General features: G+C 36.9%; 1 protein-coding gene and 1 non-coding gene across 13 annotated transcripts in view; both read left to right on the top strand.

Moving 5' to 3' along the window:
* PDE4D (phosphodiesterase 4D) overlaps positions 1-22,973 on the top strand; it is a 1,400,346-nt gene that overhangs the window by 718,710 nt on the left and 658,663 nt on the right. The gene's annotated exons all lie outside the window — the stretch shown is intronic.
* Positions 22,095-22,175, top strand: MIR582 (microRNA mir-582). Its single transcript, NR_049504.1, has one exon. It is a non-coding gene; the product is annotated as a microRNA mir-582 (primary transcript).

The raw sequence follows: 22,973 nt of genomic DNA, 5'->3' as shown, positions 1-22,973 counted from the left end.
CCAAATAACATTTAGAATTAGAGTCACTATTTCTACAGAGGGTCAGGGCTATGAATCAATTTTACATGCAGTGTATGCCACTGATCATAATTGTCATATTTGCAAGCTAAGTACAAGAACTTCATCTCTTTCTCCCAAGTGACTTGTCTCCTTTTTTGGGCAGTGAATGTAACTCCCCTGGAAAGTCTTCTTACTGTTTGCTCTTGCTTCTTAACATTTCAAGAATTTTTACTGTTTTTGAAAAATAATCCACATTCCCTGAGCATTTACAAATGTGATGATGTGATGGGTATGGTGCCTGATGAATAAGATGATGCACCATAATATGGACCAGCCCTTCTAGTCCAGTAGTGGATGGAACTCAGGGAAATGAGATTATTACAAGGTGTGGAAAATGCAAAAACCAAGGGCTACATCAGATGTGACATTGGAGCATAGGGGCTGACTGAGCAGCTCCACCTGAGGAGGTGATATGTATGTGGCTATTCCCCCAGGAAACCAGGAGAAAGGAAATCCCAAGACTAATATATGCAAAGGTCATGATGAGAAATGAGGGACGGTAGGGAAAGAATCTTGGGGAGGTAGTCAGAGGTAGTCATTCTCAAAGTCCCATTAATATATTTCATTAAATGAGTGAAGATACAAGCCTCAAAAATATTAAGTAATTTGTTCAGACAAAATTAGTAAGAAGCAGAGCCAGGGTTTGATGAGTCTGTTTGACTCAGATTTTTAAACTCTACTTCATAAGAGGTATTTTATTATAATTTCATTGTATACCTTACTTTTTACCACAGTTCAGCAAAAACAAAAACAAAACCTTAAGTCCACTAAAGTTCCAGAAATATGGCCGTGTTTGTGCAGTTATTTCCAGCAGCCTTTGGCATTCAGACAAACTCTTCCCAAGTAGCAAAGTGCGATGATGTGCCTGGCACTTCACTCTATCACCACTTGAGGGCGCTCTCAAATTCACTGCAAGGGAAACCGGGTTCCAGAGCAGAGGACTTCTGCCTACAAGCCAATGAGCACACTTACTGGCATCATGACTTCTTAATTTGTATATTTAATTAGCATAACTAAATGTAAATGAATAAAACCATGTACTGTTTAACCAAGACCCAGTCTTATTTACAGCATCCTGCCTTGATCCATCTGAATAATTTGAAATCTCGATGAAGTGATCGCGATGTTTCTTTAGATTGGATTGAAGTGTCTAAGTGGTTCCTGAAGGAACTGGTATTGTTTTTGGCTCTTCTGTACATAGAAACTTCCACGCTTGGGGGACTGTAACAACCCATACATTCCAGGCTTCCAATGATTAATTAGCTGTGAACCTCAGCCAATACCCTCCTCTGGAATAGTCTTCAGGTACGTCTTAGAAGGCTCAAAGATAATCAAGTGTTATTTCCTGTTATCTCCACATCTTCCTTTTCCTTTTTTCCAAGCAAGGAATGGAAGGAGTTTGAAAAGCGTTGCCAGGTTGGCTCCCCTTAAAGCCCATGATTTTCTCCTTTGTGAGGGGAAGGGGGGGGAACCCTAAAAGAATGCTCTGTGACCTGGTTTTTAGCTGTCCTCTCCCTTTTCTTTATAAAATTATTTAACCAACTACAAGGAGGAAAGTTAATCAGTGGTTTCTGCTTTTCCAGAAAGCACTTTTCCAAACCCAGTTGTCATGGCACACCACACATACCATATTATTTTGAACAGTTATTTAGGTGGGTCACAAAACGCATCTCTAAACAAAGCATTCAAATATTTTCTGCAGTGAAAACCCATATGGGTATTTGGGTTATGGGGTATCTTCTGTAATTCAGACATGTAGTATATTGCCCAAGTAGACTGATGCTATTCCTGCAGGACAGTGCATTTATACCCATTTTCCCCATGCCTGTTAACATGTGAATAAGTCTCATTCTTCACAACTTCTAGATTCCTTTTTATGGCATTCTCATATTTATATTTACCCAAAGTACTAGATAAGAAATCCCCTGAGAATGTAACAATGGTCCCTATTTATTGAGCATCTACTCTGTGCTGGGCTCTGTGTGAAATACTTTTGTTGCAATAGCTCAGTCTTCACAACATCCTATGAGAGGGATTTGCTCTTTTTTTCTTGTAAGGATAAGAAAGCATGTTTGACTATTTAAGTAGTTTGGCCCACATTCTCACAGCCGGTCATGAGAAAGCCAGAGGACCCAGGAACTTTAAGCCCATGTTTCATTATTACTTCACAGCTTAAATTTTGGAATTTAACCACCCTAGGAAAGTCCTTGTGTGCTTGTGTTTTTAAGGTTCCCTCTCTGTCATCCCTCTCTATCATCCAAGGACATTAAAGGGATATGCAACCCCTCTTTACCTGTTCTCCTACTCATATAGACCTTGATCTACGAGATAGAAAACTGCTTTGGCTTTATGTGACCTCAGTGCCCTTCATATTTGACACAATGTTAGGTCATATCTTAATCAGCTTTGAAAGCATATTATAAAGAGTTTTTAACAGAGTACAAACTATGAGTATATAGCAATGCAGCAATTGTGGAAAATAAAAACAATATTCACTTTCATTTTCTGAGCTTCCAGAGGCATAAAGTAACAGTAGAAGGGTAGTAAGCATGTTCGTTATGGATGTATATATTGAGTTGCTACTGTGTGCTTTCAAGAGCAAGAGCTTTGAATACATAGATGTGTATGAGCTCAATGAACCCCAATGGGGCTTGCTTAATATATCCTGAGGCAGATTATTCTGTTCTCCTTAGGTTTCTGGCAGATAGTATCTAGCACCCAAAACAATATTTAGAGAAGCAAGAAGTCCAGAATAAATAGAACTACCATGGAAATATGTATAGGGATGGAATTAAGGAAACAGCAAGAGCTAGAAAAAAAACTGGAAATGAGATTTTTGTAATAATGAATATTTTTGAAGGGTCTAGAATATATAAAATCACATTCAAATTAGTCACAAGTCAGATTAGACTTTTAGTTACAGCGTGCTTGTCTTCTTTTAAACTTAAATGATTAAAAAAAACAAAAAAATAAACTTAAATGATTCTTTTAAATTCAGGTTATTTTTCTCTAAAAATGGATATAATTTAACTAAATCTTGTATTAGAGACTTAGGCATTACTCATTGATATGATCAAAAGCATCTTATTTGTCTCAAAAGAAGAGAAATGAAGGCCATTTTTCTCCCATTGTCCTAGAGTCACGTTCTCTTGCCTTATTAGCATTTTATTTCAGGCAATAGATTAAATAGAAATGCTCATGATTGAGTGAAGATTAATTATAGGATATAGGAGTATTAGAACCTATTTTATTTTCCTGAATAGTGTCTTCAGCTGTTTTGTTATCCAAAAGGGAGTCTGTGGGGAACAAAGATCGTGACACATTTAGTAATATTCAAGATGCGCACCCCCTCACTAGACTGTCAAAGGGCTGGGCTCATCACAGATTTTGAAGCTATGATGTATTATTGTTGCTTTTGCTGCTGTACCGATGGATGCCCCTCTCTTGATGTGTGACTTGGCATTGGGAGTGTGAAGGCACACAGGAGGCTGTTAATCCAGAGTCTGTGTGGGAGTCAGTGATACTTATTTGGCAAATGCAGATTTTAGCCCGAGAATTTTTACAGTATTTCTGACTGCCTTAGAGTTTATAGTAGTATCTTTTATGGAGGATTCCATTTTTTTAAAGATTTTATTTATTCATTAGGGACACAGAGAGAAGGGCAGAGACATAGGCAGAAGGAGAAACAGGCTCCCTGTGGGAAGCCTAATGTGGGACTTGATCCCAGGGCCCTGGGATCAAGACCTGAGCCAAAGGCAGATGCTCAAGCACTGAGTCACCCAGGTGCCCCTTTTATGGAGGATTCTTATTAATTATTTTTAAAAATGATTGCTGACTATAATTTCATCATAGCTTTCTTTTGTACATTCTGTGTTTAAACACATTTTTAGTGGGGCATGGTAGGGAGAAGCAGTATAGCTTGGTAACAAAAGGCATGGGATTTGAAGCCAATCTACCTTGGAGAATTACTAGTAGCATCAATTTTCCCATCTGTAAAATGGAGATGATAATAGTATCTAGCTTATAAGATTGTTGAGTAAATTAAATGAATTGATACAAATAAAATATTTCCAGCATGTAATAGACACTTATTAATTGCTTGCTTTTATTATTCCTAATTAATGTGTCTAAGAAAAAGGATTAGGTACCAAGAACCAACGAATTTACAGATATTTGTTGTATATCAGAGTGCCTTTGCTGAGATTAGGTATCATGCCGAGTACAGCAAGATGAATTACTTAAACTCCTTAGGAGCTGGCAATAGAAGAAAATAAATAATGGTATAATTCAAACTCCCAAGTTCAGTGATGGTTGGAAGAAAGAAGAGGTTGCTGTGAGCTGTAATAATCAGACAGGGTTCACTGTGTGCTGAACTTAAACTGACCCAAGAAGATTTAGAAATTTTAGGTTAAAATTTAAATTTGAAAGTGATACCACTTTATATAAGACCTTTCTATGCCTCTTGCTCCTATAGCAATTTTTCTAAAGTTGAAACTTCTGATTTCCTGGCAATTTTCCATCCTATTCCATCAGAATCTCTAATACAAGATTACAGTACTTAGGAATTTGCATTTGTGTAGAACCCAAGTAATTCTTATCAGACAATGAAAATTCTATCTCAGAGAAGTGCAGACTTTTTAAGGCCCTTATTTTGGCCCTATGTAATTCATTATCAGCCTGTCTTGTCTTTGAACTTTGAGAGGCACCAAAATGGGACAGCTTTCCTCAGCACCTACCTGAGTTGGCTCTTACTTCATTTGTGAAGAAGTCTCCCTTTACTGATCAGGTTTCATTATTCTCTCTTTTTAAGATTTATGGGATCTTTCTGAGCAGTTTTAGGTTCACTGCAAAATTGAGAGAAAGATACAGAGATTTCCTATATACCCCCTATGCCTTCACACATACACAGCCTCCCCCATTATCAACATGCTCTATAGTGTGGTTCACTTGTGACAGTAGATGAACCAATATTGCAACATCATCATCACCCAAAGTCCATATTTTACCTGAGGGCTTACTCTTGGTATTGCATTCTGCGGGTTTAGGTACATGTATGACATGTATCCACCATTTATAGTATCTTACTGTGTGTTTTCTCTGCTCTAAAACTCCTCTGTGCTGTCTGTTCTCTCCCCTAAACCCCAGGCAACTGCTAATATTTTTACTTTCTCCATAGTTTTGCCTTTCCCAAATACCATATGCTTGGAATCATTCAGCATGCACCCTTTTCAGGTTTATTTCTTTCACTTAGTCATACACATTTGAGGTTCTCTTGTGTCTTTTCATGCCTGGACAGCTCAGTTCTTTTTTAGCACTGAGTAATATTCTGTCATCTGGATGTACCACAGTTTATCCATTCACCTGCTGAAGGACGTTTTTGTTACTTCCAAGTTTTGACAATTATGAATAAAGATTCTATAAACATCTCTGTGTAGGTTTTTGTGTGGACATAGTTTTCAACTCTTTTGGGCAAATATTAAGAAGTATGACTGTTGAATCATATGGTGAGGGTATATTTAGTTCTGTAAGAAGCTGCCAAACTGTCTTCATTGTGGTCATACCATTTGTGTTCCCATCACCAATGAATGAGAATTCCTGGTGGCTCACATTCTCACCAGTGTTTGATGTTGTCAGTGTTCCAGATGTTGGCCTATTTTTAAAAACAGGTTGTTTGTTTTCTTGTTGAGTTTTAAGATTTCTTTGTATATTTTGAACAACAATCCTTTATCCGATGTGTCTTTTCCAAGTGTTTTTCCACCCAGTCTCTGGCTTGTCTCATTCTCTTTTTTTTTTAGTGCTGATTCTGAACACTATTCCACTGTAACACTTATCACACTGAGTTGACTGTTCATAGTTTACGTCAGCAAACTATTAAACTTCACATTTAGTGTCCTCTTAGTCTCACCTTAACATGTAGTTAATATTCAATAAATTAGTTGATCTTGACATATTTGACATCTTACACTCACATCTTCTTGCTTTAAGCAGATTTCTAGACTCCATGGCTCAGATATTCTGATTCTGTAGTTGAAATGAACACTTGTAATGAACTTGTAAATAGTTCACCATTCTCTTAAACCAACCAGAGAAAGGCAGGTGAATGAATGTGTCACAGAGCTGAAGAAACAGTTTTAGGAAGGAGAATAAATAAGCATGGCATGTACAAGATAAGGAATTTTGGTGTGATGAATGCAATAGCTATGGGAAAAAATTAGAGTTAGTATGGTAAAATTATGGATGTCCTTGAGGAGTCATCAGAAGAGTTTTGAACTGAGCATGACACTTTGCATGAAGTGATAATTTTGAAGTAGGAGAATGAGTAAAGATGGTGCCCCCGGTAGCCTTCATGGCAAGTCTTAGGGGCGATTAGATTACATGACCTCGCAAGTATCTCTTAACACTGAAATCCTATAATGCTGTTATTCATTAGATTATATGGATATTGAGCTGTATTTGTTAAGCAGTTTGTGTTCATGGGATAATGCTTTCTACTTATATAAATTTTAGTTAAATACTTAAATAAACTTTATATAAATGAGAAACTGTTCATAAATGGCTGTGTGTAATAATGGATCGGTATGTGAAAAGTTTGCATAACTTTTGAAATAATAGGCTGAAGTCAGGTAGTATCAGCTCATGAGAGCCAATTGTTACATTTTCAGAGATTTTGAGAGCCCACTCTTAAACATTAGATATTAGTGAATTATATAAACCTGCAATTAAATAACCTGTATGTAAAGCATAGGTAATCTATACTCAAAACTCATTACTCTCTGATTATTTTACTACATTTTACTCTTATCTATGCTCTTGGGGTTAAGTCAATATATCTGTGTAATAGAAATACCATATAAGGAAGTGATATGTCTCTTCCCAACACCACATTTAGTGGCGTTACATCGGGAGCTTGAAATCAGACAAAGTCGTGGTATTTAGACCATGGAAATTGCCAAACCCTACAAATCTGGCCTTATTTCCTCTGGAGAGCCAACTAATAAGCATAAATATTTACCAGAACATCAGGGACAGCATACAGAGAAAGATCTCATTGTTTTGAAATAGAGATTTGCTTCGGTCCATGAGATAATTTAAAAGGTAATCCATTTAGTGACACCCTCTTCCAATATGAACCCCCTTCCCAAGTGTCCCCATGTAAGACCAGAAGCGGGGATATTTTTAAGTTCTACAAGTGAAATGCCTTAGTTCTAAGAACAGAGAGCAGGTGTCTTTTGTGCACTTCAGTTTAGACTCCTTTCAAAAATCTCTCAACCTTTTTTCAAAAAACATTTTACCTCCAAAGTCTCATGCATATGCCTCTATTTTATCATCTTTTATCACTTTTCAAATTACTAAAATTTGAAGACCTTTGCATCTGTCTTGAAAACCAGGGAGAATGTAGCTGCAGATGAAGTAAACAATGGTTTAGTTCTCCTTTCACTATATAAAATCATTCTTTATCTTTGTGGAAATAAGAAAACGGAATGTTTTCTTTAGTCAAGAACAATCTCAAGATCTAACAGCCCCTCTTCTTATAGTGTGGGTGCTTCTCTAAGCTTATAGTTCTGCTGTGAAAACCAAATAATCTTCCTCTTATGAGAGTCCACAAAGGAACAAACTGTACTCATGAATGTTATTTTCAGTGCTTTTAAATGATGGTACAGCTGAGCATTTTTCAGGGATTTCTGAATTTCCCAGGTATATGCCTTTAAGAGTATAATCCTTACTTAAGCCGACATCTATTTAAGTAAGGATTCTGGAAAATTTCCCCTTTGGAGTGTTTTAAAAATTAAGAAAGGTGTTCACTAGCATGTAGCTAATTTGCTGTGAGAAGTATGGCTTCTCGAGGACAGTGCTATGGCTTTGATTCAAGCTGACATAATTACAGTGTGAACATGTCAAATATTTTGTTTTCATTAAAGTTAGATGGAGATAGATCATTGAGATCAAATAAATATTCTTACTCTGAAATGAATGACAACAGAATGTTCAGAAGCATAAGAACAAAGACCCAAACATGACCAGAGAGGTATTGAAGGTAAATGAGAATATCCTTGGGAATCGTGTGATTTAGAACAATGTCTCCAAGCTCAGTCCTCAAACTACATGAGAATGGAACTTGTAGCACTAGAACTTTGGCTGTCTACTCCCTAACCAATCATACCAAATTGGAATAGGACTTTCAGAAAATTGGCATTTTTTTTCAGAGTCCTCAGATTTTTATGTACACCTAAAGTTATAACCTGCTGATTTTGAAACTATCTGAAAGTTTCCCTCAATTTCTTCAGCTGCAGAGTAGAGATAGTAAAAGCAGTGTTGCTGGAGGATTGAAAGAGTCTATATATGTAAAGTTGTTAGAACAATGTGCTATTTTTGAGGAAGTACAGTATTATTGGCTGTTATCACTACTGTTGTTCTTGTTGTTTTGACTTTTGTTGTGAGATTATCAGTGCTAGCTGGAATGGAAATGAAGGAAAATGCTTCTAGTCATCACAACGATCAGATGCCTTAAATACCATTGTGAAGTCAACACAGCTGAAGAGCTATCCTCAATTTAATATAATCTTGGATATTGAATATCCATCCTAACATTCCTATCATACATGCAAATTTTTGGTTTAAACACTTTTTTGGATAAATATTTATTTATTTGAGAGAGAGACCAAGCGCATGTGGTGGGGGTGGGGCACAGGCAGAGGGGGAGGGAGAGAGAAACTTGAGCATGCTCTACACTGAGCATGGAGCCCAATATTTGGGGCTCAATCCCAGGACCCTGAGATCATGACCTGAGCCAAAACTAAGAGTCATATGCTTAACCAACTGTACCACCCAGGTGCCCCTTAAACACTATTTTTTCAAAAGAATTACATGTATTTTTATCTCTTCAGAAATACTATGTGTCATTCTAGAATCATAGCTGTCTTGCATGTGGAATTCAATTTTTATATTCTTTACAAACAAATGGTATTTATTAAAAGATATGGTAACAATGAGTCATAATATGAGATGTTCATTTACATGAGTTCCTTTAGCGACTCAGCTCTTCAATGGAGTTACAAGTCCCTGAGGCAGGAAAAATGTGTGCGCTGCTGCATGCACTGCTCTGTGAGTGAGAGTTGTTAATACCCTCTCCAGGATAATGGGCACTTCTTCCAGGTGAAGGTCATGCTGACAGAGGGGCCCTGCAGGTCACGAAGCAAATGAAGCCTCGATGCAGAGGGCATGAAATGACAAAATCTGCTGGGATCATTTATCATGATTCAGCTAGGAAAGAATGAAGGTGGGGAGCATTTTCCTCTAGTTCTCTATAGGTAGGTGGCACACACATTGTTTGTGCATGTCAGTTAGCTTAATACGAACAAAGATGAAAGGATTTTATCCCTAAGAAAGTGTTCTCCCCATACCCTCTTCTTATGCTAAATTTTTATCAATTCCTAATGATGACATGTTTAACTCCATGGCAGTCTTTCAGAAAACTGATGAAAAGTGATCTTAGAATGAGAGTACCAAGCTGGTGGTGACTTCATGTAGTTTCCGACATGTGCTTTAGTAGGACACAGTTTGGAATTGTATTATTTTAAACAAATGACCTTTTGTTTATCATTAGAATTTTGTGTTTTGCATGAAGGGTGATGAATTGGAATTGCCAAATCAAATGTTTTCATATATTCTAATGACATATTGAAGATATTGAGACCTTTGTATTTTAAATAATAACTCCTCAGATCTAAGATACATAAACATTTGGATGTGAATGGATTCTGATGTGCTTCACATGACACAGAATGTGTTGTAATGAAATTTAAGATTTTTATAAAGGCATATTAGATTGAAGTTATGAAAAGATGTGTGGAAGGAAATAAGAATGTACCTCAATCTAAATGCCATGAAATAATTTCTGGATCAGCTTGCTTACTTATTTTATTTTACAAACTACCCTAATTTTGTATCAGTATGTGGCATGTAGAATGAACAGTATAAGTGCTTGATACAACAAGTAACATGAAACCCTTTTAGATAGCTACTATTAATATCTACATTTTACAGATGAGGAATTTGAGGCACAGAAAGTGTAATTACCTTTCCCAAGGTCATATAGCCTACTAAGTATGATTCATAAAGGTCTTTCATAGGAGTTTGTTAAAATCTGGGTAAATAGCTTTTTCACCCTGGTAAACTGATCATCTAGTTGTGGTCCACTAGGTTAATTCAATAAACCTGTAGGCAGGAGTAAGGCTTAACGCTAAATACATCCTTCTATTTTCATGGCTTTAAGGGCTATGTGAGACAGGAATGCCTGGCGGTCACCGACTGTATCCTTTTCCCTGTGCCCTTTTCAGCAACTCCTTTCTCATCCTGTAGCTTCTTTTTTTTTTTTTTTTTTAAAGAGAAGTAAAACAAAACCAAAAGACAAAACAAGAAGACATCTGCCACGTATTTTTAATTTCTTTTAGCCGATTTGATTGTGTAACAATTACTTAGTTTTTATAAATTCATCTTATTTGGGGGATCCCTGGGTGGCTCAGGGGTTAGGTGCCTGCCTTTGGCCCAGGACATGATTCTGGAGTCCCGGGATCGAGTCCCACGTTGGGCTCCCTGCATGGAAACTGCTTCTCTCTCTCTGCCTGCGTCTCTGCCTCTCTCTCTTTCTCTGTGTCTCTCATGAAAAAATAAATAAAATCTTTTAAAAAAAATTCATCTTATTTGGTTCACTATGCTCTGTTTATGCTGTAAATTTTTAATCACTTTGTAATAAACTAATTAGGTTACATTATTTGTAGAACCAATTTTTTACAAGTTTCTTTTAGAGACATTTATAAAAATGTGGTTATATGTTATGAAAAAATAATTTTATGTATATAATTGGTAGTTTTAAAAAACATTAAAAATTAAAAAAACAAATATTAGTATAATAAACACACATGTAGACTAGTTAAAATCAAATTTTTATTATATTGTCATACTTTTTTAAAAAATATTTTATTTATTTATTCATGAGAGACACAGAGCACGAGAGAGAGAGAGAGAGAGAGAGAGAGAGAGGCAGAGACACAGGCAGAGGGAGAAGCAGGCTCCATGCAGGGAGCCTGACGTGGGACTCGATCCCGGGTCTCCTGGGTCACACCCGGGCTGAAGGCGGAGCTAAACTGCTGAGCCACCAGGCTGCCCTATTTTGTCATACTTATTTTATATTTAAAAGTCATACATAATGTTGAAATTCTCATTCTGCGTCTTGATCCTGTTACCCTGATGCAGTCAACCACTATCGTGATGCAATTAGTATGGATGCTACCTATTTAGTTTTATGTTGCTTTAACACACACACACACATACAATATTATATAATATTTTATATTTGTTTTAAATTTTTCACAAATTATGTATCATGCGAGTATCTGCAACTTGCTTCTTTCAACAGAATTTTTTTCTTCATTCTTTATATACTGTTATACTTGTCTGTTGCCTCATTGGTGGTAGTTTAGGTCATTTTAAACATTTTAGTATCAAAAACTGCCCTGGAACATACCAGTGAAGGTGAGAACAATTGTCTGTTTCAGTGTCAGAGATAATCCCAAGCAAGCAGGACTGTGCAGTCCATGAATATTTGTGAAGTGAATAAATGACTATTGCTGTGAATGCCAGTGCCATATTTCTCATGCATATTTGGAAAGTTTCTTTGCAGTATGTGACCAGAGGTGGAATTGCTGGATCTTAGAGTCAATAGGATTCTGATTACCCTATTTCCTGTTGAATAATATTCTGAAATGGCTAAGTTTGCTCTCCCCTAGTCAGTGTGTGGCAGTTATCTGTTTATCATATTGTCATAGTACAATTTTATCAGACTTTTAAAAAATATTTGACAGAGAGAGAGAGAGTGTGTGCAAGGAAGGAGAGCGGCAGCAGTAGGCAGAGGGAGAAGGAGAAGCAGACTCTCCCTGAGCAAGGAGCCAGATGTAAGGCTTGAACCTGGGATCAGGACCTGAGCCGAAGGCAGATGCTTAACAGACTGAGCCACCCAGGCAACCCCACTTCTATCATATTCTTAAAAATAGCTATTTGTTAGATGAGAGTTCTATTGTTTTAACTATTTTTTTCCCTGCTAGCACAGTAGTATATCTTTTTATTAATTATTTTTATTCTGTGAGCTCTTACATCTGATTTGAACAGTGATAATTATAACTTACTTATATTTCCTTAAAATATGTTCTAAGTTACAGAAGGACTAAATGCATCTTGATAATAGCCATGTCAAACTATTTGCAGTTTAAATGCATACATAAGTAGCTTTCATCATTAAATACCCTACAGTGTACAGTAAAATATTAATACTGAACTATTCACTCAAAAACTCTTTAAACAATTGTCATCCTTGTTTCTTTATCGATAATAATTATAACTCCAAATACGGATTATGAGTACCATGTCTCTGAAAATAAAAGTCTTGTTCATTAATTTTATTACACTTGGAGCATAAATCTTTGGCCCTTGTTCAGAACCTCGGTCATCTAGGTTTAACAATTGTGAAAATAGTTTTATGCACAGTTCTTTACCCAAAGGATAGAAAAATACCATTCAAAGGGGCACAAGCACCTCAATGTATGTAGCAGCAATCTCAACAATAGCCGTAGAGCAAATACATCCTGGTGCTATTATATTTTAAAAATTTAGGTTGCCTGGGTGGCTCAGTCAGTTAAACGTCTACTTTTGGGGTAGACGCCCTGATCCTGGGGTCCTGGAATGGAGCCCTGAGTCAGGCTCCCTGCTCAGCGGGGTGTCTGCTTATTCCTCCCTTCTGCCCTTCCCCATACTCGTGCACTCGCTCTTGCTCTCTCTCAACTCTCTGTCAAATAAATAAAATCTTAAAATTAGTTAGAGCTCATTGGACAGTGTATCAGTTTTTATCAGTACTTGTTGGGCAGGGTGATTTCAATAGGTTAATATTCCTGTAATCTTTAGCAACACTGGTAAGGTTTAAATGAGCAACATAAAAATTTTTGAATTTTCTTTTAAAAACTTTAATCGTTATTTGTGTATTTGTATCAATGCAGTTCTCTGATATGTGAACACTGGGAAAGAAGAGGGGAGGAAGAATTGAGAGAGACAGAAAAACAGACAAAATGAGATCATTGAGACTATAAAGACAGAAAAAGATGAGACTATGGAAAGAGAATGAATATAGTGGAAATAGATGGAGTTGGAGACAATGAGGAATTTATTGTTCATTACTTAGGTTCTGTCCAGGAAGACTTATTTTGATGTGATTTTAGCCTCCTGGTAATAGTTTATACACTGATAGCAGTAGGAAAAAAGGATTTCTACACTATCCAAATGTTGTTAAAGCAGGTTCAAATAACAGAAATCAAATTCAAAGTCAGAGGGGAAAACTTTGAAAAACACTTAATGGAAATGTATTTGATTTTGAGGATATATTAGACCTAAGAACCATGCAGTCAAATATGAGAACTCATGAAAGAGTCCACAAAGAATCGTGTCACTTCTCTGTTTCTTCTTTACCCAAAAAACATTTCATGAGAATTGGTAATGAATAAAACTTCAGGGATGCCTGGGTGGCTCCATGGTTGAGTGTCTGCCTTTGGCTCAAGTCGTGGTTCTGGGGTCCTGGGATCCAGTCCCACATTGGGCTCCCTGTATGGAGCCTGCTTCTCTCTCTGCCTGTGTCTCTGCCTCTCTCTGTGTGTCTCTCATGAATAAATAAATAAAATTTAAAAAAAAAGAATAAAACTTCAATATTATATAAGCTTTGTAAGCATTTCTCTCAACTATTCTCTGTGGTTAAGATACCACAAGAAGCAATGTATCCATAATATACAAAAGAAGAAAGATGTATAGTATATAAATTATATGCTGTCAGTTAAAAATCCCTGGAATAATTCCACATTGACAGTGATGAAGACGTGAGAACAGAGCTTGTATTAGATTAAAAAACAAACAAACAAACTGGAAAGTATGGGTAGGTAGTAGCAAGTGATTAATGATCCATTCTGATTGTGATTCCTAGCCAGCTTTTATGTAAAGCCTCAACCAGAGCAGCTTCATCCAAGTGGGGGAAAAAAAATGCAGACAATTTGAAGGGAGTGGAGAGAGCATAAGAAAGTATGATGAAAGAATTGAAAGGTTATGCAACAGAAGAATATTTACAGCCTGGCTAAATAAATGAATGGACATATTAGTTACTTTATTTTTCAAAGGAGATAAACACTTCAAGGGAAAGAGAATTAAGGGGTGATATTAAGAGCAATTATGAGAATTACTGGGACAAAATAAAGATTTCTTATCAAGAAGAATTTCCTAGGAGTATGATTTGTCAGAATGCAGAAAACTTTCCAAATGTAGTTAATAAGAATTTTCATAAAAAATAAAAAGAATTTCCTTAAGACATACGCAGACAAATATAGAAGATGACATTTATAGAATTTATAATAACAATGCTGATATCTGCAAAGTGTATCATTAAACTGGGTCTTATTATTTCATTTTTAAGATTGTAGGTTAAATATTATCTTTTGTTAGCTTAGCCTTTTCTTTCCCCTGTTATAAGAAAATGTAGAATTGTGTTACTGAGACTTTGAGAGATTGGGATGTAATAGGCATACTCATTGAGTTATTATGTGCTGAATTTAGAGTCCTGTCCTTTGCAAGAATCCCCCCATTTTATTGTGAATAAAGAATAAATTCTCTCTAGACATGGAGGCTTCAGAAGCTTCTGTTGGTTCTTCTATTGTATTTTACATGAAGGTTTTCCTACTTCTCTCATATGACATAGAAGCCCCTTGCATTTAAAAAACATTTTTTTTTTTTGCCCCTCTGCATTTTTAAGCTAAACCGAAAAGGTCCTCTCGTTGGTAAAACTCAGTTGACTTCTCCATAAAATCACTCTTGCCTCATCCCTGTTTCAAGCCCCCACTTGAATTCTTCCCACTTCTGTCGGTACTGAGCCAGCATAGCTCTGCTCAGTTGTGTAATTGTTTATATACTTGTGACGTGTTCGCATGCATGTATTTACCCTCTCCCATCCAGATTCAGAAGCTCTCCAGAAGACAAAGCACATCCTCTCTTTCCCTAGTGGTCTCCAAGCATCGGTGCCATGCTGTGCCCCCAGAAGGGAATCAGGAAAACTTCTGCAGTTGATTGGAGCTTCCTCTTTCTCCACAATTCCCTGAGGTGGTCTCTAGCAGAGCTTTGTCTAAAGTAACTGAAGCTTGGGAAGTGTATCCTCATTATGCTGATGGTTATTACTTCCTTTATTTTTTAAGAAATGGTTTTTGGGATCCAAGCTAACTATGCTATTTTCTGCATTCCACTGAGCAATCCTCAATTAGAAGCTGTTTCTCCATCCTCTGCTTTCCTAGGTCACCCTCCTCTCCTCAGTAAAAGGCTGAGAGTAAGTTCCCAATATTTACACTGAGATGGAGAACCTTGAGCCCTCAAGCTCCGGGGCTGCTTCTGGACTAATGTCTCTGTTCAACTTCTCCCAGAGTTTTCAACAAAAGCTGTCAGAAACTAACCAAGTATGTGTCTGAAGAGCAACTTCATCTATAGTTTCCATTTCTACTCCCTGCTGTGTTTCTTACTATCTGGAAACTTCTCAGCTGAGTAGCAGACTCTGGGCACCAGTAGTTCCACTCCTCTCTCAAGTCCTATATTCTTTCTTGGTGTGTTAGTTTGTTTTTCAGAAAACTCTATTTTCATAAGACTACCCAGGAATCAACATTAGGCTTTCTGACATGAAATAACTTCAAAACTTGTTTCAACAAAAGAAGAGCCTTTTTTTTTTTTTTTTTGAAGAGTTCAGATTTTCTGATTATGGAGAAGCCTCACTAGGAATTTTGTGCTTAGCTGGAAGTATTAAACATATTTTCTTATTCCCTCAATATTAATTTTCTTCCTTGGTCTGAAGGGGTAAAGGTTAGGAATTAAGGACTCTGATACTGGTTCAGTCTCTAGCTTAGCCATTTTAGGCAAGTTCATTTTCTTCCATGGACTTCCATTCCCTCCTGCATAAAAGGATGAGTAGAGTGAGTGGGCATGAAAGAGTTGCTTTTTAAAGCACTGTCAAGACTAAACTGCTACAATTCTACCGCTGAATTCACAGCTTTTCAGTACCAGGTAAGACCTAGCATTGGTATTGATGAATACATATTTGGGGACAATCTTGATTTAAAAAAGAGAGAGACAGAGTCCAGTGAAAAATGAAGACTTTTGGGTTAATGCTATTGACTTATTGTCAGGGTGACTTTCATGTCCTAGGTAGACATAAGTGGAACGTTCATTCACTGAGGCTTCGATAATACTTTTTTTTTTTTATCAAGATTGATCACTTATTTTAAATTAGTCATTGTGAATTGACATAGTGTGGACCTTTATAGCTGTGAGGTTCTTTTTGGTGGATAACATAGCCTGAACTAATGAGAAGAGAATAATGTACATAGGTCTCCACTCCATAACCAACTCATCAGGAATAATGTAATAACGAAAGCAAATTTCAAATGGAATTATGATTTATGGGCAAGCTGTTGCCATCAAGGAGGTACAAACTGTCGTACAGCCTATTTTCATAAGCTCCATACACTCATAACTCTGTGTCCCTTAGACATTATAGTAAGTGTCTTGCATGGAATATTCATGCCAGACTGGTGTGACAATGTTCTTAAGATAGGATTAGCAGCGTCTCTGGTCAGAATTAGGTGACAGATTCCATTTAAGGTACGGGACACAAGACCCAATTAGAGGTATCCCTGCTCATCAGCAGGTAAGGTGCACAATTTTGAATAAACTCACATTTCTTGAGCACCACTCAATATGAAAATGACTGTTTAAAAATGATTTTACTTATTTGAGAGAGGGAGTGAGCAAGAAAGAGAGTATAAGTTGGGGGGTGGGCAGGAGAAGAGGGAGAAGTAGACTTCCCAATGAGCAGGGAGTCTGACCTGGGGCTTGATCCCAGGACCCAGGGTCATGACCTGAGCTGAAGGCAGATGCTTAGCCGAGTGAGCTACCCAGGTACCTGAAAATGACTTTTTTTTTTTTTTTTTTTTTTTTTTAGGATTTTTTATTTGTTTTAGAGAGAGAGACATTGCATGAGAAGGGGAAGGGGCAGACAGAGAGGGAGAAAGAGAATCCCAAACAGACTTCACACTGAGTGAGAAGTGCCACACACGGCTCGATCACAGGACCCTGAGAATCATGACTTGAGCTGAAATCAGGAGTCTGATGCTTAAGCCACTGAGCCACCCAGGTGCCCCTGAATATGACTTTTAAAGTCCATTATATGAATTAACAAATCCTTTAGTTATAGCTCAAGATAGCAAGTAGTTCATGCTTTTATGAATAGCCATGTTTGGAGTGTGAAATCCATTTTAAGATTTTTGAGATGTCAAAGAATGCCCCTAAGATGAAAAATAAAACTGTCTCTGTGTTTCTGTTTCATACACCACTACTGATGCTAAAATACTTTAAGATACATTATTTCAGGCAATAGAACAATATGATAAAAATTTCTATTAGTACCAAGGATGGTGTCTCTGTTTAGGAATAAAACTTTACTAGTTTTATGTAAGTTGAAGAAATAGTCAATGAATATAAAAATAAAAACATGTACGTGTAGGTAAATGCTTCCTTTTATGTTAATAAATAAGAACATGCTATAAATATTGTATGTACCTTGGGAGGTTTTTTTCATATCAATTCTTTTTTTAAGCGTTTTAAAAATTTATTTATTAATGAGAGAGAAAGAGAGCGAGAGGCAGAGACACAGGCAGAGGGAGAAGCAGGCTCCATGGAGGGAGCCTTATGTGGGACTCGATCCCAGGGCTCCAGGATCATGCCCTGGGCCAAAGGCAGGTGCTAAACCACCGAGTCACCCAGGGATCCCCAATTTTTTGCATATAAATTCTTCTAAATATCTTTCTATAGCGCATATATAAAGCAACTCTTTTCTTCATATATTTATCATGAGAATATATTTTATAATTTATAAATTATATTTTATTATTTACAAAACAATCCATCTTTGTTACAAAATCCATGTCCAACATAGTATATTTTTCACTAGAGTCACAGATTGATCATAATCATGTGATTACTCCTTGTAAAAAATGTATTAGTTATAATTTAAACTGATATTTTATTCATGAGACCATAGATTGGCAAGATTTTTTTTTTTAATAAAGGGCCAAATTAGTAACTATCTTAGGATTTGGGGACCATAAGAATTTTGTTGCTACTACTCATATCTGTCAGCCTATGGCAATATGTAAACTCATGAGTGTGGCTCTGTTTCAGTAGAATATTATTTCAGAAACAGGCTATAGGCTTGATTTGGCCTGAGGACCAGAGTTGCAAGCCCTGCAACTGGACCAATAACTGGAAGTGACCAACTTGTGGATGAGTGTCCACAAAATTGGGAGCTTCTTAAAGGCAGGGACTATTATCTTTTCATCTCCAATTCTCCCCAGTACTTAGATGAACAGTATTCAACAAATGGTTTTCAAATTAAAGAATTAATTCAGTGAAGAGGTGTAAAATCAACCCATTGTTTTTCTATTTGCTATCCCTGAACAGGAGCTATGTTGTTTGTAACTGAAGACAGTTATGTCACCGTTTCTGGCTATGTCTTACCCTCATGTGTAGCTAAGGAGTTGTACAGGCCCTAAAAATATGTTAGTAATCACAACCAAACTCTTTCATCAAAAAATAGAAAATAAGTTCTCTAACAAAGGTGAAGTGCTACTTCATGCCGTTAGTTCCTGCTGTCTTGCCAATGTTCTGCTAATAAAGCTTTATTGGGTACCGTGTTTATGTTACGGTTATTGTTAGAAGTTTCTCATTATGATTGATCTAATTTGTTTTTTGTGTGTGCATAGTCAAAAAAGGTTGAGAATTGCTGATATGCTTACTGTCTTCTTTACGTTTCGAGAAATCTATTCTGTAATATTTATTTAGAGCCATTAAGTTATCAAATATGTATATGTGTGTATTAAGGAGAGAGAGCTAGGAAAAGGACCTTTATATCTCTATATAGTACCATTTTGTACTCTACCCCCATCCCTAGCTGAACCTTACTGAATATATCTGTATAAACATGAATCATGTCTTGTAAACAAATCATGCATTTTAGAGTTTGTTTCTTCCTAAACCATGAAGCACCATTCATAAATAAATTGGTAAACTCCCTCAAAGCTCTGTAAACCTCACTGAGAGAAAAACCTAAGTCAGGTAGAGCTGTGCTTATTCTAGCCTAGAAAAGAGATTTTTCTAGTTTGCACTCTTGCGAGCCTTGTAACTTGAGCACAGAATGTCAAGATTCCATTATTTTAGCTCTTTGGTTCAATCACATTGCTTCTGATACCCTAGCCTTTAATTATTTGAATTCCTAATTTTGCCTAAGAAGGTGGGCCTGTGCCAGGTTAGTTAACCTTAAGCTATGGGCTAAAAGGATTGTCACTGATCCCTGTATCCAACCCAGTCCCTTCCTGAACTAAAGTACCCAAACCAGCTAGAGCACAAATAACCATGAAATCCTCACTGGCCACACCTTTCCCTGGCTCCAAGAGAAGCTTCAGAAAAAAAAAAGAACAGAAATGAACTTTTGTAAAGGGATTATCTTGGGTGAGGAACATTCTTCATAGCCAAGTAAATGGAACCTGAGAAACCAGCTTGGTGGCCTTCAAGGCATGGGTATTTTTGGGAATGTCAGGGTCTGTATTCCATTTCTGCAGGTTTACAAACATGCAATACCTTTCGAAGGGTCCCAGAGGTCCAGTACAGGTCTGGAGATGCATCAAGCAAACATGTATCAGATTTAGTATCCAGAATTATACTGTGAGGTTGGTGGTACCGTTATCTTCATTTTGCCACTTGCTCAACTTCTTGCAGCTGGGACTCAAATATAGACCATTGAACTCCAGAGGACTGACTTTTAACATTGTGCTTTAATCCCACATTTTGAATAGTTGATCCCACAAAAGATGAGTTGAGATCTGGATTGCTAGGCCAAGATTAGCCTATCAGATTGCTGGGAATAGTAAATACCATAATGTATTTATGTGTGTAGTTTCCAGCACAAAATTAAGCAGCGAATAAAATGTAACTGTTAATAATTGAGATAGGCTTTGGGCAAATGAGAAGGAAGAGTCTTTTAATTTTGTTTAAATAATGTGCTAGAAGTATCTAATTTTATTAGTATTGTTATTTAACCAAAAACTCGGCGTGCAGGAAGATATATGTACCGTAGTCTGGGAAAACTGTCTTGGTTTCTTTTTTTTTTTCAAGCATTGAATTCAGTGAGAAACAGCTTTCAACAGTTGAAAAGTGAGAAGCATAAAAGAGTAAGATTTACTCTTACTAGTGTTTAAATTTGAGGTTGCCTTTTTACTTTATCTTCAGAACTGTCTCCTAGCTGGGTCTGGCTTTTCCTCATTTTCTGGAAGGTGGCAAGAAAAGTCCTAGAATGTTTTGTTTGTCATCAACATAACAAATGATGGGCTCTTACCTGGGGAGGCTCCGGATAAGAGTCTGGCTACTAACGCTGGGGAAAACCTGTGGGAGCAATTATTTCTGGTCTCCCTTATCAGGCTCAGAACAATCTTTCCTTTACTATACTCTTGTCACATGAACACAGTCAATATTAAATTCCAAAAAAAGAAAAAAATCTCACAGAAACAGCTGTGTTCAATATACAGCCAGTTTACTCTGGCAAATTGCTAGAAATGGAAAAGTTTCCATTTCTTTTTGTGTTTATTCTTGATAGTTGTCTTGTAAAAACTGCCTTTTGTAAATAAGGGAAGCCTGGTTTTAAACAGCTTTGACTAATATCTATAGTTGGAGTATTAAGTTCTACAAAGTTTTAGAAAATTAAGATGAATCTGATGGAAAGGCATATATATTTATAAGAAAATATTTTGAAGTATCCTGCTCCCACATTTCCATTTTTTTCCATCTTGACGTAAACTGGATTTTGATCCTTTCCTGTGTACATTGCCACTTAGTCTAAAACCTGAGAGATATCACGTAAGCCCAGAGTTGGATCTCACTGAATGCCTTGTTCAGGGACACTACTCTCTCTCGGTGTAAATATTCATTGCTGTTGCATAACTAGAAAGGGGAAAAATTAGTTTTTGAATAACAGAAAATACCCAACAGCTAATTATAATGGGTTTACAAGTAGTAGCAAAGCAATCCAGTGGATTTGTGGATTATCTGAATAGGAACTTTGTTCTACAATTTTTACCCAGTTCCAAGTGCATTGCTGGGAACTCTTGAAATTCTCAGTCAACCCTGAAGAATTGAAAAGGAATTCACAAAATTTAGCTGACAAAATTTGCTAGGTGTGCCCTGATGCAGAAGTCTGTCCCATGGCAAAAATATGAGGTGACTAGGGAAGGGAATAACCATTCTAGACAGCTAGGAGCTCATTAAGCATGGCACATTATTACAATAAATGAACATTTGGTGCTCAGAAGAATGAGTTTTACAAAGTATCTAAATTAGTTTTAGGGAGTAGCCTAGGCTTTGGGGAGATGAGAATCCTCTGTTTTCAGATTAATAAGGCAGGGCTTCTGTTTTCCTTATTTGTGTTTTTAAATAAGACCTGTTAACTTGCCACCTATGTAATACTGTGCGTTTGACTACACAAAGGTAAATTCAATGACTGCATGTTTATTTGTAAATTGTGGATTGTGAGGGGGTTATCTCTTTCATTTCTCCTTGAAATGTTTTTCTTCATCCAAATTTTCCAGCTAGAGGTCAAGTGTTAAATTTCCTGTTGTGTAATATAATCTCAGTCTCCTCCACTCCCCAGCTTGGCATGGGGACATGTAAATGAAGTTTTCTTGGTTATTTTCAGGCCCTGTCACAATAGCAGACAATTGCTAAATACTGAAACAATGTTTAATAAATCTCTCCTGAAAGTATGTATCTTACTTCAAGTCATACGTGCAAACATTGAAGAGGACAGACAGCTCTGCTGAGCACCACTAGCAAACCCTTCTCTAGTAGACCTCAACACTTCAGTCTGTACTCTTTGGTTACAGTTGTTCAACCAGTTACTAATCTAGCTAATTGTAACCAGTTGAACAACTGAACCCAAAGGGTGCAAAGTGGAAACATTTCATTGAGAAGTCGGCTGGGGACAAAGAAAACACTGCCAGATTCCCCTTCAGTATGCCAAGGGAAAGTTCCTTCTCAAGTAGAAGCTACATGGTGCCTTTTTGAATTATCATTAATTTGTAATGCTGTATAAGCCCACACACACCATCCGTTCTTGTGATGAGGCTTATTTGAAGTGTAATGTGCCGCCATCAAAAGTGATACTAACCATGTGTTGTCAGAAAATAACCAAGGATATGAAAATAAAGATTTTTTAAAAATAAGGTATGTTTCTTTTATTGATAGTTGTATCTCCAGACTAGAGGGAGATATGCAACGTGAGATATAATATCTGACGTGAAATGTCATTTGCAGTTTATAGGAGGGAATGTCTCCGTGTGCATCTGTGATCAAGGGCAAGAGGCTTTTAGGTGATTATTTATTTTGGAATAAACATCCAAAATAAATGTCTTTTCTTTTCTTTCTTTCTTTTTTTTTTTTAAAGATTTTATTATTTATTTGACAGAGTAAAAGAGCAAGCACATATGGCAAGCAGAGGGAGAGGGAAGGGGCAAAGCAGACTCTTAGCTAAGCAAAGAGCCCGAAGCAGGGCTTGATCCCAGGACCTCGGGATCATGACCTCAGCCAAAGGCAGATGCTTAACCGACTGAGCCACCCAAGTGCCCCCCAAATAAATTTCTTACTCTTGAAGTAACACTGTATTCGGAAAACATTATAGTGACGCTGTGGCTCATTGTTTCAGAATGTTTTCTCTTTGAGGACCCAGAGAACATTTCTACCTGATGCTT

The sequence above is a fragment of the Canis lupus genome, chromosome 2 (genome assembly GCF_011100685.1).
Source record: "Canis lupus familiaris isolate Mischka breed German Shepherd chromosome 2, alternate assembly UU_Cfam_GSD_1.0, whole genome shotgun sequence".
Classification (NCBI taxonomy): Eukaryota; Metazoa; Chordata; class Mammalia; order Carnivora; family Canidae; genus Canis; species Canis lupus.
Note: the sequence above shows the minus strand (reverse complement) of the source record. Positions and strands in the feature narration are given on the sequence as shown.